We start from the raw sequence: 21,745 nt of genomic DNA, 5'->3' as shown, positions 1-21,745 counted from the left end.
ATATAAAATGTGTGCACAAAATATATACTATAACACAGGGTTATAGACTAAAATAATTATTCAAAAGAAATTAAGACAAGTATAAAATTATATTTCACATGTCATTGTTAACATTTTATGTTTTAGGCCTGAAATAAAAAATATGAATTCTTTAAGGGGAGCATATAGACCAAAACATAAAAGGAGAATACATTGACGAAATGATTGCGTTCGGCGAAACGATTCTGTAATAGAGCTTGTACAACATAAAGTTATTTTCTAAATAAATCAATTAAAACGTACGCAGGGCGACCGAATTTTGAAAAAAATTTATAATTAAACAAATCTTTATGAAATTTTTTATATAATTTTTAAATTTGTACAACAATGTGTATGTATTTATTAACGTTTGACTAAGTCGACCTAGTCGTTTAAATATGTAAGACCTGATGTCTATTTATAAAACTTCTATACCCTCTAGGGTAGAAAAATAGAATTTATTATTAAATCTTGTTAAGCCACGTTATCTAAAAAACTTTTTACCTCTTCTAAATGTCATGTCCCGTCCCAGTCCTTAAAATTTCATTTTATGATAATATATGGTATCGAGACCGTAAGCATGTATTCTATAATATTCTAATAACTTTGCTATAATAATCCATTATATGAATTACATTTTAAAATTGAAAAATAATAAATGCAAAAACATTTTTTAAAAAACGGACAAATAAACCAATTAATCCTATGAAAATTTGAAAATGTTATAACATTCCTGCATACTTTTCGACACGCGCTTAAGCATATCGTCAAAATCCCAAATGATAATTTTACTATATATTATTATAGTAAATAAATTTATTTTTAAGAAAAATAAAAAATGTTATTCTGCTTAAAAATTTAAGAGTAGATTCGAATGAATTATTAAAAATAAAAAAATTATCGCCCACTACAGAGAACAACGCGAATGATAAAAAAATTTCATTTTTTCCTCTTCTTTTATAGGAATTTTCACAATTCCTACAAACTGTCAAGTGAATAAATACTCGTTCAACATCTCCATTTCTAATTTTTAATAGTGATGCCATACAATACAACAAATAATCCAAATTTAACGCATGTAACAAAATAAAAATACAAGTTGACAATTTTCCTTTATATTTTAATAATAAAAGAACAGAAATAAAGCTGGAAATTCCTACATTTAAAATTAAAATTCCAATAAGGGATAAGAATATAAAATTTTAAAGTTTTCCTTAAAGGACATTTAACCAAAAGAAAAAGGCACATAAAATATATTGAAAAAATACTTTAAAAAAGTATTTAAGCTCTTTTTTAAATCTTTTTAAAATTTGAAAAAAAAAAAATCATTTTCATCTCAATTTTTATAGAGCGTTTTATATTAAAAAATTGAAAGGCTGAACACAAATAAGCGCGTTAATGTTGTAATAAAAATATTTTTAAAATCCTTTGATGTTGGCTATTCAATCAATTTATATAGATTCTTGTGTTTTATTATACCCGTACGAACGTATGTTCGAAGGGTATATACTAAATTTGCCTTACCGTTTGTAACGCTAATAAATAACGGTGTTAGATATAGACTCAAGTGTATGTTTTTGATCAGCGTCAAATTCTGAGTTGATTTAGCTTTGTCTGTCCGTCCGTCCGTCCGTCCGTCCGTCCGTCCGTCCGTCCGTCCGTCCCAACGATAACTCAAAAACTAATAGAGCTAAGTTCACCAAATTTTCACAAATGATTTACTGTAGTAAGTGCCAGAACCCTATTTAAATTGGACATGATCGGGGTACCGGTTCTGGTAGCTGCCATACAACTTCAAAATTTATTTGGCTATATCTCAGAAACTATAAAAGTTGTGGTATTGAAATTTCACACAAACGAATATATTAGTAGGGCCAATGTGTCTCATAAAAGTCGTTGAAATTACTTGGCTCCTTCTGGTACCTGCCATACAACTTCAAAAGTTATTTGGCTATATCTTAGAAACTATAAAAGCTGTGATATTGAGATTTCACACAAGTGAATATATTAGTAGGGACGATGTGCTTAATAAAATTCGTTAAAATTCCTTGGCTCCTTCTGGTACCTGCCATATAACTTCAAAAGTTATTTGACTATATTTCAGAAACTATTAAAGCTATGGTATTGAAATTTCACACAAGCAAATATATTAGTAGGGCCAATGTGTCTCATAAAAGTCGTTGAAATTACTTGGCTCCTTCTGGTACCTGCCATACAACTTCAAAAGTTATTTGGCACAACCAGTATTTTGAAAAACACATAGTACTGAAATTTTGCATAAATTAATATGGTAATACGGCAACTTAAAGTCATAGTCTGCCCTATAGTTAGTTATGGCACATTAGTTATTCGCACATAGGATAACAAATTCGTACGGGTATCACAGAGTTGACAAGGTCAACTCTATTTTTTTTCTCGTTTATATTCATTTTATATACATATATTATGTTATGTATAAATTTGTACAACAAATATCTACATATTTAAGGGAATGATACTCAAATCGAGTATTTTATTTTTTTTGTATCTCAAAATAATTTAATTTTGGACAAGGATAAATAGTTAAGCGTGTTGATTACTACCAATACAATGGTGACAACCACAACAGTTCGTGCCGCTTTAATAAAAATATTTTTAAATGTATTACTTTAGTTAAAATTTTAAAGAAATGTCGAATTCGTGATTTAATTAAGACAATTCGATACAATTTGTTAGATTTGAGTCAAGTTATTGTAGACAGGTTACATGAACAATTAAACAACTCAAAATTCGATTTCATATTTAAATTATGTACCTAACTTATAATTACATATACATACATAATATTGAAAAAATTATGGAAAAAAAAAACTAAGAAACGAAAAATAAAATTTATACTTTGTCTCGTTTGCAATATATAACTGTGTTATATGGGTATAATTTAACATAAATCTCGGGGGAATAATATTTATTGTCTTCTATTATATTATATAGGTTTAATTTTTATCAGTTGTGATATTGAACATATTTAATGGGTTCTTAGTTTTTAACCATTAAATGTATAGCAATGTGACAGCTTAACCTAATACACCCGATGCCGTGGTAAAAGTATCACCCAATCTGCCTAACACCTGAATAATTAATTTCAGCTGGATTAATTTTAAAGCTACAACAAAAAAACTAGCCGCTACACATATATCATAGTTTCACTTAAAACTAAAATTTTTTTTTTAACTTATGAGTTTATGTGAACCTTATAAATATTGTTCGTTTATAAATTTTCTGAAAGCATTTTTATTATGTTAACATTTGGTAATAGCGATCACCACTGGATTAAAAATTGTTTAAATTTCATTTGACGTCATTTACTTCCATTATTTTATGTTCAATCATGTTTCATTTGAAAATTTTGAGAAGCCTCTAATTTATATTGAAATATTAATAAAATAAAAATTCTTATAAAGAAAATTGAGAACAGAAACAAGAAATAAAAATATTTCAATCAAAATTAATTACTATGAAGTTTGACACAAAATTCAATTAATAAATCTAATTATTTTGTGAAAGAATACAAAAAAAAGAAAAAGGCTATGAAAATTTTTACCACTTTAAAGGGATCTGCAAAATCAAATGTTTGTATTTGTAATTAATTTTGCAAGAAAATATGATGGCGGTTAATAATAGAAAGCCATGCAAACCATTTACGAATAACAGAAAAAAAATGGGTACTGAAATCTTGAACAATTAAGAAAAATAAACAAAAAAATAACCAGTTTCTATATTCCTTTAAATTTCAAAATTTTCACAGGTGGATTCATTTGATAGCTTGAGACAAATTTTTAGTTCAGGTGCGTTAATTGTTGTCGTATACGTGATCAAACGAATAAAAACCTTATCGCGATTTATTCTTCATGTACTGAATTATGAGCCATGCACCATGGAATGTTAGTTTCCAAACCTCCGTTTCCGAACCTTCTAAGCCACTTCACTAAAATATGTAATAATATGTAATGTGTATCTGACCTAAAATTAGATATATAACAGCAAAATTACATGCCGCTATAACTTTATTATTTTTCGAAATTTTAAAATTAACTTTAAAAGCCGTATGGTAGCTCCCGGAAGCGAGCAGTTAGGTGCACGTTTACAAAATTTCATACTAATAACTTTATTAGGTTTTGAAACATTTAAATTAATTTCTTTCACTTGAATTTTGAATTTACAAGTATTCTGGTAATTAATCAATGTTCATGTAATAGCTATGAAATTGCTTATCCTAATTACTAGATAAGTAAATAATTATTATTTATTGCTTAACTACTTTAGTACAAACAGTATTTCCTTTAATAATTACGAAGTCGTTAAGTAAAATATTGCGTCGATACAAAAATATTAAAAGCGGGAATAGATATAGTTGACTGTATCAACCCTGTGTTGTGCGTACATATAACTGGTTTTAAATGTCGGAGATAATTGACGAACAGTTTCACACAAGCTCTTGCTTTTTATGTCTAGTGCCTTGTAGCCTTATTAGTTTCTGGGCTATGAACTAACAGCAACTTGAACAACTTTTTATAAACACAATAGCCCTAATAATATATTCCTAGTAATATAGCAGCCCTAAAAAATTATATTAATGTAATTTGAATATAGTAGTTTTTATAATTTCTGAGATACAGCGAAATAAATGTTGAAGTTGTATGACAGCTACCCAAACTAATACGTCGATCATGTCCAATTTAAATGAGGTTACTACTACATATAAATCATTTGTGAAAATTTGGTGAATTTAGTTCAATTAGTTTTTGAGTTATTTCTTTATTTGAATAGACGGACAGACATGGTCAAACCAACTAAGAATTCGACGCTGATCAAAAACATACACTTATGTCTAATATACGTTCGTACGGGTATAGAAATGGGTTAAGACATATAAAAAAGTTAATGTTGAGCATTATATTCCTAAAAATTGTGATTTTAATCGTTTATTTTTCAAAAATATTTTCACTTACGTTAGTTTTTAGCTTCATTTTTCCAAAGTAAAGAAATTTGTTTTTGTTAACCATTCATTCTCATACATATAAAAGGATAATTTCTATTTATTCCTCAAAATATAATAACCAAATATAATAACAAATTGTGTAAGAAAGGATTTAAACACAATTATGTAAAAGACACCCTCTCACGCCTTTAACTGCCTTATGTTGCTTTGAATCTCTCAAGTTGGAAAAACTCTTTGTACTCATTAAGTTCCTTGTAAAAACCAGTGACAAAACAATTTATTTTAAAATCAAATCTAAAATTTCATGTAAATAAAATTACATGAAAAATTCTTCCTGATACATCAAAACCAATAATTTATTATTTACTTTCAGGTGTTTTAAGTGATAGGTGTAACCAAGAAAATAATTAAATTGATTATATTTATAAATTCAATCGGCATAGAAGAGTTATCTATGAAGAGAAAAAGTTTCTATATGAACATGTGGTTTCTAAAAGAAATTAAAAAATGTGTTTACATATATATTTTTAACCCTTTCCAAAAAAAAAAAATTTTAAAAAAAGTATTTATTAGCTTCACTTTATCCGTCCGTCTGTATGTCTGTCTGTCCGTGTATTCGTTTGCAAAACCTCTACGGCCTTTGACGTGCAAAGGAACTTATTCGTTTAGAAAAAACTGTTTACCGATCTCCCCACCCCTCCCACTCTGAAACTTATAGTTCCTTAACGTTCTAAAAACGTCATTACTTGACTATTTAATATAACGAAACCACAATATTTTTTAAATTCTGCAAACGCAAAAATGTGGTGAGGTTTTTCTACAGGCAGCGCAGTTTTGGTGACCTATAAAAAAATAAAACAGTCGTTAAAATTAACCTAAATTGGAGTCTTTCTTTTTAAATCTTTCTTTTAAAATTTTGGATGGCGCTTTTCTTCTAGAGGATAAGCGGCACGAATCTGAAATTTTAACAACTTTTAGATACTAATATTTTAAATAGTTTATTTCGTTATAAGAAAATATTTTATCCATATCCACTCCTCCCCAAACTATCACCTCTCAAAACTTAAGAAATTTCATTCTTCCGGAGCTAGAGGCATTTCCGAATTTTTGTAAAAGCGAAAAGATAAATGCCATATCATCAAGAAATATAATTATATTTATTAACTCACTTACTTAACTTTCCAGTTCAATCATAATGTTAAAGCTTTTTGCAATTTTTCTTTTGCTCATTCCAAGAGTGCTTTTAGAAGCAGTATTTTCATTTGTTGAAGGGAAAGGTGTTTCTTTACAAACCATTGGTTTGGCCTAACTTTATTATATAAAATTTCTGCTAATGTCCTATAGCTATTTACAAAAATGTTTTCGATCACATATTTAAGATACGTACATATATACATACATATGAATTTAATTACATAATATGTTTACACCGAAATTATTTACATTTACGTGTTGAGTTTGTGAATAGAAGTATTATTTCTGAAATGAATTATGTAATTGGAATATTTTTATGTCCTCATAAAACAAATATTTACAGTCACATCACATAAATCTATATATGCATGTGTATACATTGTGAAAATATTATATTTTTTCGATAACCAATTTTCAAACTAGATGGATCAAACTTAAAAAGGGACCGCTTTTGTTACAGCCGAGCCAATAAAACACATAAAAGTTCGTTCCCAAACAAATTTTAAATCTATCTGCCAAAGTCTTGCGGCAAGTTAATTTTTTGCGTATTATTTAAACCCTCACTTGTTTTCAATAGATTGACTTGAAGTTTTACATACAAGCTTCTTCTGAGTGTGTGATTAAGCACCAAATTTTTCAAAGAAATCAGGTGACATTAACTGCAATGTTGTATACATTTTTGTGCATATAGAAAAAAATAATAATTGCTACCGGAACTAACTGATGATTTTCAGGAAACTGCAATGACATAAAGTAAACCTCTACTAAGAGCTCAGTGTACATTTTTTTATAAATGTTAACTAAAAGCTTACTAACATCCTAAAACTTTGAAAGAAGTGTATTTTCAAAATATTGTGCAACACTTAACTAGACAATATACCTTAAGGTTAGCTATGTGCTGACCCCATCTGATTATTTTTATATTCAAAGAATCTTGATTTTTGTTTTCTCTTTCACGAACTCGTTTGGTGTATTGGGCAAGTTTTACAAGCAATTTCTTCTGTATACTAAGATTTGATTAATTGTGTTTGAGCGTATGGCATAACAAAATTTATTTGTAGAAATATTAGGTATGAATGAATTTATTCTAATTTTAATTTTCTCACCAAATTAACAACCAACATAAATTTCGGTTTAGAAACACGCATGAATGTAAACTAAAAAAAATCTACGTATAGCTTTTTAGTTCAATTCATGTTTAATATGTTATATTATTAACAGATAATCTTAATAAAATTGACAATCGGAGTTATGTGCCTAAAACGAACCTTTGTATTATCTCTACTATAAATTTTAAGACGATTAAAATAATTCTCGGAAAAACATCTTTATTCATTCATTTTGTTCATAAACCGAAAAATTGGTATTAAAGAATACATACATATACTTATATGGAAGGGTGTACATGTATGTATGTCTTATACAAATAAGCTCTTGTTCTCATCTCACATGAAATTGAATAGAAAACTTTGACGTATGTATGTATGTACATATGCATGTACTTTTTATTGACCAATTAAATTATTTACATACCAAAAATACATTATTTGATTAACAAAATAATGAAACTTTTTAATTTAACATGTAAAGCATACATGTATGTCTGTATGTAATTTAGAGACATTAAACTGTTTCTATAATAGTGTTTTTTGATTATATGTAACGTACAAAAGTTAAACATTTAAAAGTTTTTATTTGGAAAATTCATTTAAACACCAAATTCTAATGTTAAATAGATTTAAATTATTTGTAAACAGCTCTTAAATTTGCTAAGTGTGAAATGTTACTTAAGAACTTTAGACTACAATAAAAGTTAAATATTTGAGGTACAATGCAGAAGAGTCTACAAATTTTCGAAGGAACTATAGAGAAAAATTATTATTGTAAGGCAATTCAAGTATTGTAAGTATATTTCGAATTTTTTTAACATTGTTGACTTTATCAAAATTTAAATCATGATATTTTAATTTCAAGTAATTTGAAGAAGTAGACAAAATTTTAAATTGATAAAGACAAGCAATAGAAGAAATCCTGACATTTGAATTGCCCAAGTCCTAACAAGATCTTTAAGTCATTGAGATTTGAAACACATCAAAATGTGAGTTTTGAACAAGAATACTGCTTTGTATTGAAATAACGAGTTTTGCTGCAATTTCTTCACATATTTACACATTTTTTCATATAATTTTGGTGTATTTACTTTGCATAAATTTAGGATGCATATGTAAAAATATTTGTTTTCTGTTCCTTTGTTTTTTTGTGATAAATTCATAATTGTGAAATTTACCTTAAACAGATTGTATTAGCAAGTAAATAGACCATGCAAAAATATGGGGAAAAATTGTTTTGTGAATCCCAATAACAAGCAAAGGGGTTTTTTAATTAATTTTTTATCTGTTACGGAAACTTTTTGTTAGCGTACGTAGCCCATCTGATACTACCATCTGTTGTAATACAACACTTTTTCGTAACAGCATCGGGCATCAGATAAGTAAAATTTGTGCCTGATTAGAAGTATATTTTTACTGCTAGGAAGTGTTGCAAAACTATAGTTACCGCACATGCTCTGAGTTTCAGAATTTTCCTGATCTTATATCATTTTCGCTCGTATCGAAAAATAACTCCTAACTGTACCCCCAGTTTGAGATAAATAATATAATTCTGAATGCATAAGATACTTAGTCTATTACTTAATTTATGCACTCTACTTTTAAACTATTTTATTTTTTAATAAATTTCGTTTGTTGTTTTTATTAAATTTTGGGTTTTACAAACAAACGAAATTATTTCAGTTTTTACAAAATTCCCGTTTTGTTGTAGTGGATATCTGGTAAGCCTAAACATGGCGCCGCCTACACATTCAAACGTTATCGACATCATGCCAACGTTATTAACAAATGTAAGTAATTTGTTTTTTTTTTTTTAAACCATTTAAAATATTTAAAATTTAATTATTTTTCATTAGCTTTTATAATATTAATTTGAAAAAACTTTTCTATTTGAGATCATTTTTAAAGTAATTAAAACTAATTTTATTCCTTAAGCGATTCTTTTACAACTGCAACATTTTTATTAATTTTTATGGGGAAAAAAATTACCATTTCTTTTTCGGGGGAGAATAAAATGTTCTTTTTTTTTGCTATTTGATCAAAAATTGCAAGCGCAAACATACGCAAGTTATTAAATTTTTTATTCGTAAAATTTTTCTATTTATTCTATTAATTTTATGTTTTTATAACCATAAAAAGTTTGCAAGTACTTAATTATATTTGGAATTATCGAAATTTTAATGGTACTTCATAATGGAATCGTTAATTTAAATTAACTTTCAACATAATCAGTTTTATTAGGTAAGAAACATTTTAAAACGAAATGTTATAAATTTTAACATCAGAAATTTATTTAAGTGCCGATTCAGTAATGGAGAAATTGTCACTTAATAAGATTCTTTCTCCACAGAATTTGCACATTCAATAGAATAAATTAGCCTTTTTTTCCAATTATAGAAAAAACTCTTCAATTTAAGTCCTTTCTATATTTAATATATCATAAGATAAAATTTTAAATTCAAAACAAAACCAAAAATTTCAAATTAATTTAGAACACTTTCCATTTTTAAAACTCAATTTCAAATCTATTGAAAAATTGAATTTTTGGTTTTTTAATTTTATTTGCATTTATTTACTTTGTAATTTTTATTTTATATACTAACAATATTTTCTTCTAAAGTGATTGATTTAAAGTAGATATTATTGCAAAAGGTACTCCTTTGAGATTTCGAGAAAACTCGAAAAAAAAAAATATTTTATATCATTGTTTATTTTCAAAGTAAAAATATTTCATATCGATATGAAATCAACCTTGAATAATGAATGTAATATCAAAATGTATTAAATTGATTGCTTTAAAATAATATTAAATTAGAAAAAAGTAAGCGGTACGTACATTTCAAAGGTCAAATTCATCAGAAAATACAAAGATTCAGTTTCTATATTAAATTCAATGCAATATCTGGCACATGTATGTAGGTACATTTTGCTTAAGAGTAACAAATTCAACTCGTGCATATTTCAATATGAAGTGGATATTGTTAAACTTGAGTAGAACGCTAACAGAATTAAAAGTAAATATTAAAAATTAAAATGTCTTTCAACAAAAGCCTTCAAAATACAAAGAAAAAGTGAGAAAGTAATTAATCATAAATTAAATAATTAATAGGATAATTTATTGTTTTAATTTTGAATAGCCAATTGAGTCTATAGATTATATTAAATTTAACAAAAGATTAAATAAAAAATTTAAAAAACAAGAAAAAATTGAAGTTTGGGGAAAATATTCATTAGTATTGAGACAAACCAAATGAAACGGAATAAATCATCCAAATTTTCAATCTAAATTTGACATAGCTCACAAATTTTATTTATAGTATAGAATAGATAATATTCGAAGGAACTGTGTTAGTTATAGAAATGCCGTTTATGAAAAACTTAATCACAATGCGGATTTAATGAATTTGTATATAAAAACTCCCAATATCTGATCTATCAATTGCAGTATATTTAGGTTTACTCTAAAAATTGTAACCATTTGAAAGATTTAGTTGTTCTTATGTTGAAAAGTTCTTAGTTGCACGAATTCTTAGTTAAACACGATTTTGATTTTTTTAAGTAGTAGGGGTAGAACTTTAAATCTAAAAAGGTTAATCGTTTTCTCTTATCAAATTTCAAAAGATTATTTAAGGTGCCGTATGTAATAATTTGAAAAATTTTTATAAATTTGTATATAATATTAGTTTATTCTTTAACATTTTTAAAAATCAAGTTTCAATACCTTGATATTTTATAAATACAAAAAAAAGTTAGATAGAAGAATTTTCTGATTAAGAAATTCGATATTATTCATAATATGCAATTTTCTTTCAATTTTATTCAAATTTCAACTTTATAGAAAATAAAAAATTTTTTGTACACATTTGGTTTTTCTAAGAACTTTTAGATTCAAATATAAAATTAAAAGAAAAGATTTTAATATTCAAAAATCCTTTATTATTTTTGAATCGAAACCTTTACCAATTGTTCGAATTCTATTATCAAAAATTTTTATTTAAATGTTTTGAATTGGCATTTTACTCATAAAAATATTAAATTGAAATGTATATGTGTTCTTTGGGTTTCAATAAAAATTGAACAAACTTAAACTTTTTTAAGTTTGTTAAATTTTTATTGAGACCTTAAATGATTCTTTATTCGATTACGCCATTAAAATGGAGGCAGTAAATTGCTTATTGTGAATGATATCAAATTTCGTAACTAGAAAATTTGTTCAATCATATTGAATTTTAAAGCAATGTCTGATCGAGTTTTTGGATATTCTACTCTTTTCAATTTAAATAGAATTGTTACCATTTTGTCTTTTTGATTATTTTTGCAATACAGAAGGTTTCCATACAAACATTTAAGTTTATAATAAAGAAAAGGTTCGTACTACGGAAAAAAATCATTGCTACGGAAATTGACAGCAATCTACAGAATATAATTTAGTTTAAGTAAGTATTAATTAAGAATATTACATTTGAAATAGTTCACGCTAAGTCTCCTATCTCAATCATTCGATTTATTATACTCGTACGAACGTATGTTCAAACGGTATTATAAATTAACACCTCCATTTGTTACGCTAAGAAAAATACAACTAAGATGTAGACATATACATGTATATACATATACATTCATATATATATTTATATATTCTTGCTCAAAGTGGAATTCTGAATCAATTTACCCATGGCTATCAATTAGTATGTCCGTTCCAACCACCAGTCGAACCATTATTGAGTTAAACAAAAATTTCATGAAATTAAAAATTTGCCACAAAACAAGAAAAAACAAAATTGTCAAAAGCTATTAGCAATTTTTATACAATTATGAGAAACTCACTCATTCTCGAGATTATCATTGAGTTGACATGATTAACTCTTCCTATTCTCGTTTCAAAACCGTTGTATAAAAAAAACTTCAAACTTCATCAACTTTTTTAAACTTCATTTGAAATAACTTGATGACAATGAAAGAATCATTTGCAGTTTATGTAGTCAAATTTAATATTTAGATTATTTAAAAACATTTTTTTGCATATTGTAGATTAATAAATATTCTAATTCTTTAAAAATAAATCACTCTATTAAGAAGAACACTTGCTTTATACTTGCTAGGCATTTTAAGTTTTTTAAAATTTGTTTTTTAATTTTCAACCGGCTAATTGTTTTTACTAATTTTTGTAATGTAGTTGAACCGCTCATAAAGAAATTCATTACTCAACAATAAACAAATTTATGCAACAGTGATATTTTCGATTTGTCTGCTGTAAAAATATTGCAAAAATTTTTAAATTTCAGAATTTTTAAATTAACATAAATTTTACAATTATTGGTTGTTATAAAAAACATTAATAATGTTATATAATAAGTACGTAAGACTGATATTTTTTAATTGACTATACACTACTGCGTCGTATATTTTAGGTACAGCTGAAAATTTTATATTAAGATTTTAATTGCTCGATTTGAGATTAAATTACATTCATATTAGACTTGTCTTGCTAAAATTCCTTGACAAGGCTTTTTCTTTGAGAATTGAGATGTATTTGCTTATATAAAAAGTTTCGTGCACGCATTGTGAACTGAAACGGTACAGTCTTGTAGCGGGAAAAAAATTTACAATATTATGAAAGTCAGGTACACGTACAATTCATAAATATTTTTTCATTGAATTTAAATATGTAGTTCATTTTTTACGTTGCGCTTAAGTGGACTTGCAATTTTATACCTAAAATTATTGTAAAATTTTTTATCTTAAATTTTCCTAATTAAATTTTATAGAAAATCAATATTAATTTTCACATTAAACGAATGTTAATTTGAATGAAATTTATTATGGTAAATATTTGAATTAGAAAATTTTCCAAACTTTTTTTCAAACTTTTCAATAAAAAAGTTTTAATACGAAAATAAAATAGAAAAATAATTGGAAATTTTGTTTTATAATAATCTTCTTAATAAATCCAAAATCAATTCTCTTGAAATTCATATTACAATTTTGAGTTAATTTAATATTTATTTTGTAAAAAATTATTGCATATACTTATATATTTTTATTTCCAAACTTTCAAGTTTTATTCAAAAACTCACAAGAATCGAGATTAGTGTAGGCAAAGTTACAATTTATGTTATAAAAGGAAAACATTTAGGTTAAATTGCAGTTTTGACTTTGAACAAACTTTTTTGTGACATCAAAGCAAAACTTTATAATTGTGACACGAAAATCAAAACCTTATAAGCAAATTAGAAGTAGACAATATTATAGAGTCATCTTAATTTTCAAATTGGAACAGGTGTTGTTTGTAAATTGTTTATTATAAATTCAAAAATATTTTGTTGACAAATTATGATGGCAATATAAAATTTGTCGCGCTCAAAATAAAAAAATTAATTCAAACTTTTTTTTATTTAAAAATTCATAGGAATAAGCGAAATCCTTACGAGTATATTTCATGTTTTGTAAAAAATAATTTAATTTTATGCGCTGCGCTCTCTTTGTCGCGGTTGTATAAATATTTATTATGTAAATTTTTCTTTCTTTATCCTGAAATTTTATTTTATTTACTTATGACCTATAAATTTAATTCAGATATCGAGAAATTTTTTCGATTTCACAGGTAAAAATTTTTGTTTTTTTTTTTTTTAAATATTTAAATTAGATTTATATTTGCAGATATAACTTTGTCGTTATGGTGGAGAGAACACAATGCGTATAAATATTAAAATTGAAAAAAAAAAACCTAAAAAAGGTCGAAGAATTTAGTTTCAATTTCATGGGGTAATGAAATTTTTTTTGAAGTTGATAAAAATTAATAGATCTAACTTTTAGAATGAAAAGGCTCAATACGATACATACATATATGGAAACTTATGGTTGTCTGTTATAATTTGGTTATTAAAGTTAACGACGTTTGGTAATTTTAGATAAAATTCGGTTTGAAATTATAAATTGGAAAATATATTTTTCAATAGTTGTAAAATAATTGAATTATGCCGCTATTTTGTTGCATAACAATATTAATTTTATTTTATTTCGGAACCAGTTTAAGAAATTGTTCTCCATAACACCCTTTCAATTTAAAACTAGCATAACTTTCACAACTCAACTTTTTGCGTACCTCAGCTCTTGCAGTTGTAAAACTGAAACTCCAATATCTTTAAATCTTAGTTTGTGTTTGTGTTTCAATAAACTGAATTGAAACTGAAAATACAATTATGTTTGTATTCATATAAACTAGAGAAAACACCTTTATATTTTCAGATATATTTTTTTTGTGGCTAATTTATGCTTAAATACTTTTGTGTACTTAATTACTTATGAAAAATTTAATCAAATTTTCCTTTCTTATAGAATACTGTAAAAAAATTATAAACTTGAGGAACTTCTTATTATTTTTCTAGAAATTGAACCAGAAAAACTAAGAGGATCTGAAAAATAGTTCAATTTGAAAATACCCTGTAAACAAACCAGTACAAACTAAATTCAAATTTTATCTTGCTGTGTGAATTTATTAAATGCTACACATTTAACGTTTTGAAACTTTGTAGTGAAAATGCTTTACTTAAAATATGGAACAGAAGGATTATAAAATCCAATTTAAACCAATAAAATCGGTTTATTCTAATATAGATTATAAATATTGTTTTTAGAATGTTATTTTTTCAAATTGCGGTTTGGTTTTTTAGGTAAATCTGCATTATTGTCCGATGTGCTACTCTTTCTCCTGTTTTTAACCGGCCACTCTATTATTTTATAATGAATAATTAAAGTAAAAATAATTGTGATATTGCAAATAATTGTTGAGTTTTTGAAGGAAGAAATTTCTCACATTACCAATATAACTTGGCTTGTAAGAGCACATTTTCAAATTTTAAAATTCCTACTAGCAAACTATCGCAATTGACTTATTTTTCATGTTCGGGCGATCTCTTCATAAACTAATAAAAGAATTGAGATTTAAGGATTTTTCAAAAGAAGAGTAGTTTATAATAATTGAATTGAAAATCTTTAGTTACAGTTAGTTTTAGTTTAAATTGTTAGATGTCACATTGCTGCCAACAATGTTATAAGTGATTTAAATAAAAATTAATTGAATAATGAATGCAGACATATAATAAGTAAGACCATAATAAAAAGAGACTTTCAGAAATGCAAAATATTTCGTAAGGTTTTTTAATTTAGAATATTTAATTCAAATATTGAGCTTTTACTTTCATTAATATGTTATCCATACATATTCCAAAATTCGCGATTTCGCGGCCGATGTATCGGCATATTAATTTGTTTTAAAACATTTCAAAACAAATTTGATATTGCGCACGTAGACGTGTTATCCTTTCATATTTATAAAGTAATTAACACATTTACTGCATTTTATCACCTACATTATGATTTTATCTGTAATAAATTAAAATGAATAATGAAATTTAATTTGTAAAATATTATTGTAAAAATCGAATGTTATTTGACAAATAATGAATTCATTAATTGTCTACCAATTCTGGTATTAAATTGAATAATACATCTGTTAAGCGTTTCCCAAACGTAGTAAAATTTTCACTTTAATTATAAAGTTTCAACAAACAAGTTACACACATAAATTTTTCTTAAATATTAGAATTGAATGAATTTTGGTATTTTAAATCTTCTTTTAATTTCCAATATAATTTTAACGCATATTTTAATTTTTTCTTAATATTAAAAAAAATTTTTTTACACTGAGCTGACATAGTTTCGGCAAGAAAACTTTTAACTCCTTGCACTTAATTCTTATATCCTTTATTAAAACTTTACTTAACCTACCAATATTTTCAAACTTAATAACTATTCAACAATTTAAACACTTTAGTTTTTTAATTTCTTTTTTAATAAATCCAAAATTTGTTTAAGTTTTGAAAAAACCACGGAAAATTTTTTTTTTATTATTGTTGTAATTTCTTCGTTTTTTTTAATTTTTCCTTTTTTTTTAATTTTAAATTTCAACTTTCATTTCTTATTATTTTTTATTTGTGGTACTTTTTTTTTGTTGTATACCGTCACGTTCAATATTAACGGTTTCAAAAATATAACGGATATTTTTCTTATCTACGATTATATAAATTTTTGTTGCACAACAGCCAGAGCATTCAACAAGCGAATAAATTCTGATGATAACTCAACAGGATGAATAAGTTACCGTTGTTTTTATTTATATTCAAATTTATACAGGACATGCGCATTTTTGTATAAAAGCAAAAAAAGTATACGAAAGAAAATTATAAAATATATTTTTTGCAATATTTTTATACAAAAACAATAAAATGTACAACAAAAACAAATAAAATTAAATAAAAAAAACGCAAAAGATTAAGGATCTCATTCAGTTTCGGTTTGGATGTACATTGAAAGTTATATATGTATGTACGTATATAAACGAAAAAAATGCTTCGAAAATCTCAAATTAATAGAAAAAATGTATGAAAATTCAATTAAGTGTTATGTAAAAAAAAATTAAATTTCTGTATAAATTTACATTGTGTTTTTTTCTATAAGAAAACCGTAAATTTAAATTATTGCTGTTATGTTAAACTTCGAACATAATTGATCAATTTTAAATTCAACTTCTAATTGTAATTTCAGATACAAATTTAGATTATATTTTTTACGCGAAATTCTAATATAGTTCATTTACATGAACTATATTAGAATTACACACACTTTTGTATTTGAATTTCATAATATGCATGCTGTCTATAGGTTTTGTTTTTCTTTTATTGTACAAATTAGATCTTTGATAATTGGTTACTTTGGCTTTATTTTCTGAGAACTTATTATTCACCAATATATTTAACAATTTAAACTTCGACATTGACATGAAAAGTAAAAAAAATAAATAAATAAATAAATAAAAATCATACCGTTACACTCAAATAGCAAAAAAAATTGCAATAAAGCATTCACAAACAATACTGCGAGAGCAAATAACCTCGCAGATAAATAAAAAACGTTGCCCATAAATTGTGTTTATATCATACGTAACCGTTTCCTAAAAAATCTACATTTTAAACTGAGCATCCCTTTTCTTATACGGTTCCTTATTACTAAAACTATAAAAACAAAACTTAATTGATTTACGTTAATTTTTCTTCCATATTTCTTTTCGAATGCAAATGACTAAAATTGGTTTACAAAACTTGTAAACCAATTTGTAGCTATTTTTTTTTTGTAGAAACCAAAAAAAAATTATTTGCGTTATTATGCAGCATTGGACATGTGGTATAGTAAGTTTCGACTATATTTGCACCTGGCATGTTACGGATAGACACGAATTCAATTTCAATAACAAACAAAAAAATCCCGTAAAATGTATAAAAGTTTATGCAGTTTGGCGTTCGTAAATTTTTTTAATTTTAATCAGCTCAATCTCTTAATTCTCAAATATGTAAACGAAGGAAGCTTATAAAAATAAATTATAAATAAGTCAGCTTACTAGAATGTACAAAAATTTAAAATTTCCATTAAGAAAATAATTTTATTTGTAATTTTATCGAGCATTTCGCAAAAAATATAACTAGAAAAAAATGTTTTTTCTTTTTAATTTTCAATAATCATTATGGTAAGGATACAAAAACCTACGCAAAAGATCTTCACCAACCATACACCGAGTTGTGAATTATAAAAAAAAATTAAAACAAAAAAATATACCGTTTCTTCGATAGTGTTGTCGTCATGAAAGGATCCAAATTATTTCCCTCGTTTTTTTTTTTAAACCGAAGAGTATTGAAGGGAAGGAAATAAGAAATTATTGTTTAAAGTAACAATGATAATAACAGTAAGACATTATAGTTTTGAAAATTTTGTAGTATTTACCAGAAATTCGGAACAGCATAGTGAAATACACGAAATATATATAATATATAGAAAAAAAACGCATATACTTACATATGTACGTACGCATATTTTAATATTATATTTAAAAATCAAAATATTTAGCGATATATCTATGTTAATGTGTTTAGTTTCAGGAACAAACCAAAAAGCAAATATGTACATTTAAAATTCACAAGAAAAAATTAAAAATTATATTTTCTTTTGTATCCTTTAAAAAAATGTTATCCTTTCTTAAGCATGCATACGCAGTGTTTTGTCTTCTCTCTAACCAAATTAAGTAAATTTCACACTTGTATATAACATATACATATGTATTATAACGTATATAGTAATAATATACAATTTATACGTCCTATGTACACACACATATTATTCGCGTGTATAAAAAAATATTGGTATACATATATGACGTATTTTTTCATTCATTAAAAAAAAAAAATATGATGTAATTTAACAGATTCATTAACAATAATAATTTATGTATGTGTTATGATATTTTTTACTTAATCGGATTTTAATTAAAAATTATTAAAAATTATGAAAATAATTTCGCTACTGACGCCATTTTTTCATTATTTTTTTTTTGTAACCTTATCAAAAAAATTTTTTTATAATGTTTATTCAACTAAAATATTAAAACAAACGAAATTTGAATTTTTGGGATTGATTGAAGATCGACTATAATCCGGTATATACATGCATACATACATATACATAATAATGATGCACGTATGTACATTAATGTGGAAAATTTACACCAAAAACAAAAATTTTAATTACAAAAAATTTTCCTCTTTTCATATTATATAATTGTATTCAAAAACAATATGTGCATAACTGTGGAGTAGGTACATATTTAGAAATTAATTATCGAAATTAAATTTGCGAAGTATTCCTTGCTTACTCTTGGTTATTGCTATTATTAATAGTAGTTATTTTGTTAATTTCAATTGAATTAAAAAATTCATATTTTTCGGAAGAGATTAATGCAAGAAATTTCTTGACTTCTAATGTTGTTTAGATAGGCATTTCGAAAAGTTTGCTTTTGATAATTAACATAAATTTTTTTCTATTTCAAAATATATTTCTATTACATGGAATTAGGTATATGAAAAGGCAATCTGTATTAGGGAATTTCTGAAAATGCAGCTCTCAAGAATATTTCGGAAAATGTAGTTCTTAATATTATCGCCGCAAAGCTTTCAAAACTTTATGTGCAAATTAAATGTAAAGATTTTAAGGATTTTCTGTTACATACATGAACTGCATGTTCGAAAAATACCACAGCTATTAAAATATCCTTATTGATAAAAGACAAATTTTTTTTTACTTGTTTCTAAGTACCTTCTTTCCGTCCCAAACTATTTGACATAAATATGAATACAATCTTTGGATTTGTGCATTGTTAAAGGAAAATCTGTTTTTTTAACTGTTACATTGTTTAATGATATTTCTTTGTTCTGCTTTGCTTTCGTCCTATTCTATTATCTATAAAAATTATGATATTTCTTTGTTCTGCTTTGCTTTCGTCCTATTCTATTATCTATAAAAATTAAATGATCTAGGCACATTTCAATATCATTATAATTTTTTTGTTAGAAATTTTCTATCAAATAACATTGCTAAAACAGTGAAATTACAAAATCAAATTAATTTTTGTAAAGTCTTCAAAGGCTGTATAGAAGAAATATTATAAAATGTGTGATCCATGAAATAATTATTCTTACTGAACAGTTAAAAATTTCAAATTGTGGCCAATATTTAAACATTACAGACAATATTTCAATTTCACAATATCATTTCATTTGGATATGGATTATAGCGAATGAATTCAATAATACTTGTGCAACGAAAATAGTGTGAAATGTTGTATTAGTAGACATTTATATTAATAATTTAACAAATCTTATATAAACCTTAAGGGCAGCATAAAACATATCGATTCCATTACCTTTGCACACATTCAAAAAAATTGCGTTAGATAAAATCATGCATGTTTGTTTTAAGTGAACATCAATTGTTTTATATTTTTATGCATAATTAATGAGCCGAAAAATAAAAAATGACAAAATGTTTTATTTTTGGCGAAATTTTTTTAGCTTACTATATAATTAATTGTGATCGAACAAAATTAATTGCAAAGAAATAAGGTGCCAAATCATAAGTTACCTAAACAAGATTGAATAAAATTAATTTTCATGTATTGAAGTCATAGAAAGTAAGTAAGCAATAAAAAAGGCAACTTTTTTAAAGCATATATGTATGTAGTTTACGAATATAAGTTTTTTGCCTATGAGAAGAACTTTAATTTTATATTAGTCACTAATATGACATAGTTAGCATGATAAGCATGATTTCGGGTCATTGAATGTTATTTCAGACACTGTAATTTTCTAATTTGCGAATTTAAACTTAGAAAAGTACTTAATCAAAATTAATGTTGTTTCGAATTGAACTTCCCAATGTGCTAACAGATATAATAAAATAAAACTTATATGAAATCCAATTTAATAATATACGTTAAATTCAACATGCTCCTAAAAGACTTTTAACCACATTAAATTTTATATCTCGGGCACAGTGTATACATTATCGTTTAGTTCACCAAATACAGGAATTATTGAAGAACCACTAACTGTTAATTCTCATACGTGAAATTGCTTAATTCATTAAACTATACACGCACTTATTAACATAAAACGAAGCTAATTTTAAACTATTACTAAAAGATATCTAATTCATTCTGATTATCAATTTACCCTCCATTGTTGCCTAAATTGATCTTGAGATATTTAATTTCATTCGATACTCTTATTTGATTACAAACTCGAGATATCTTATAAATTACTGTTGATGAAATTGATTACCAAATCTCTTCTTGCCGAATTACAGATTTATTTTTCTATGTGATTTTTTGCAAAAATAAAACACTTTTTCAACATTAAAAAAAAAAATTTTTAAAATCGCTTTAAACATGCTATATGGTTTTCAAACATGCTCTTTTTCGAGTACAGTTTGAAGATTTTGTAGTTTTGATTTATCAAACATGGTTTTTATTAAAATCTAAATTAGAACTGAATTTTCGAAAATCACCTAAGCTATATCATAAGTGAACAATAAATATAATATTTGAGTCAATCAAGATGCTCACTTTTTTTGTGTAACCGCTTTTATATTTTTAAGCATAGAATCCAAGTTCATCTCGAAGTAGAACTAAAATTTGAAAAAATAAACGCACTGCTTGTGGAATATAAAATTTTCTGAGTTTATAATTTTAAGAATAAATAATTCTATTTTTTTTTTAATTTACATTAGCTTCTATTTTATTATTGGCTAAAAATTCGCTTCACATTACTTGTTTCTTTCCAAAAATTAAGCGTTAACACAATGTATTGGAACTACATTTTTGATGTCAACATATTTCATTTATTTTGAATAATATGCCAAAAATTTTATGTAACAATATTATAACTAATTATGGCAATATTATAAGAAATGTAAGAAATATTAGAAGAATACAAAAAGAAAGTTACATGCTTGCCCCTTTGATATTTCATTGTATAACATACCTGAAGCAACATCGAAT

General features: G+C 25.3%; 1 protein-coding gene across 1 annotated transcript in view; it reads right to left on the bottom strand.

Moving 5' to 3' along the window:
• The window catches only part of LOC129609735 (putative mediator of RNA polymerase II transcription subunit 26), a 68,767-nt gene extending 52,341 nt beyond the window's left edge, over nt 1–16,426 (bottom strand). Inside the window, exon 1 of the mRNA XM_055521846.1 lies at nt 16,093–16,426. The gene's annotated coding sequence lies outside the window, so the exon portion shown is untranslated. The remainder of the gene's footprint in view (nt 1–16,092) is intronic.
• Between the last annotated feature and the right edge of the window lie 5,319 nt (nt 16,427–21,745).

This window comes from Condylostylus longicornis, unplaced genomic scaffold, assembly GCF_029603195.1.
Source record: "Condylostylus longicornis isolate FDR11 unplaced genomic scaffold, ASM2960319v2 ptg000040l, whole genome shotgun sequence".
Taxonomy (NCBI): domain Eukaryota; kingdom Metazoa; phylum Arthropoda; class Insecta; order Diptera; family Dolichopodidae; genus Condylostylus; species Condylostylus longicornis.
The sequence above is the reverse complement of the archived record's forward strand: the minus strand, read 5'-3'. Positions and strand labels throughout refer to the sequence as shown.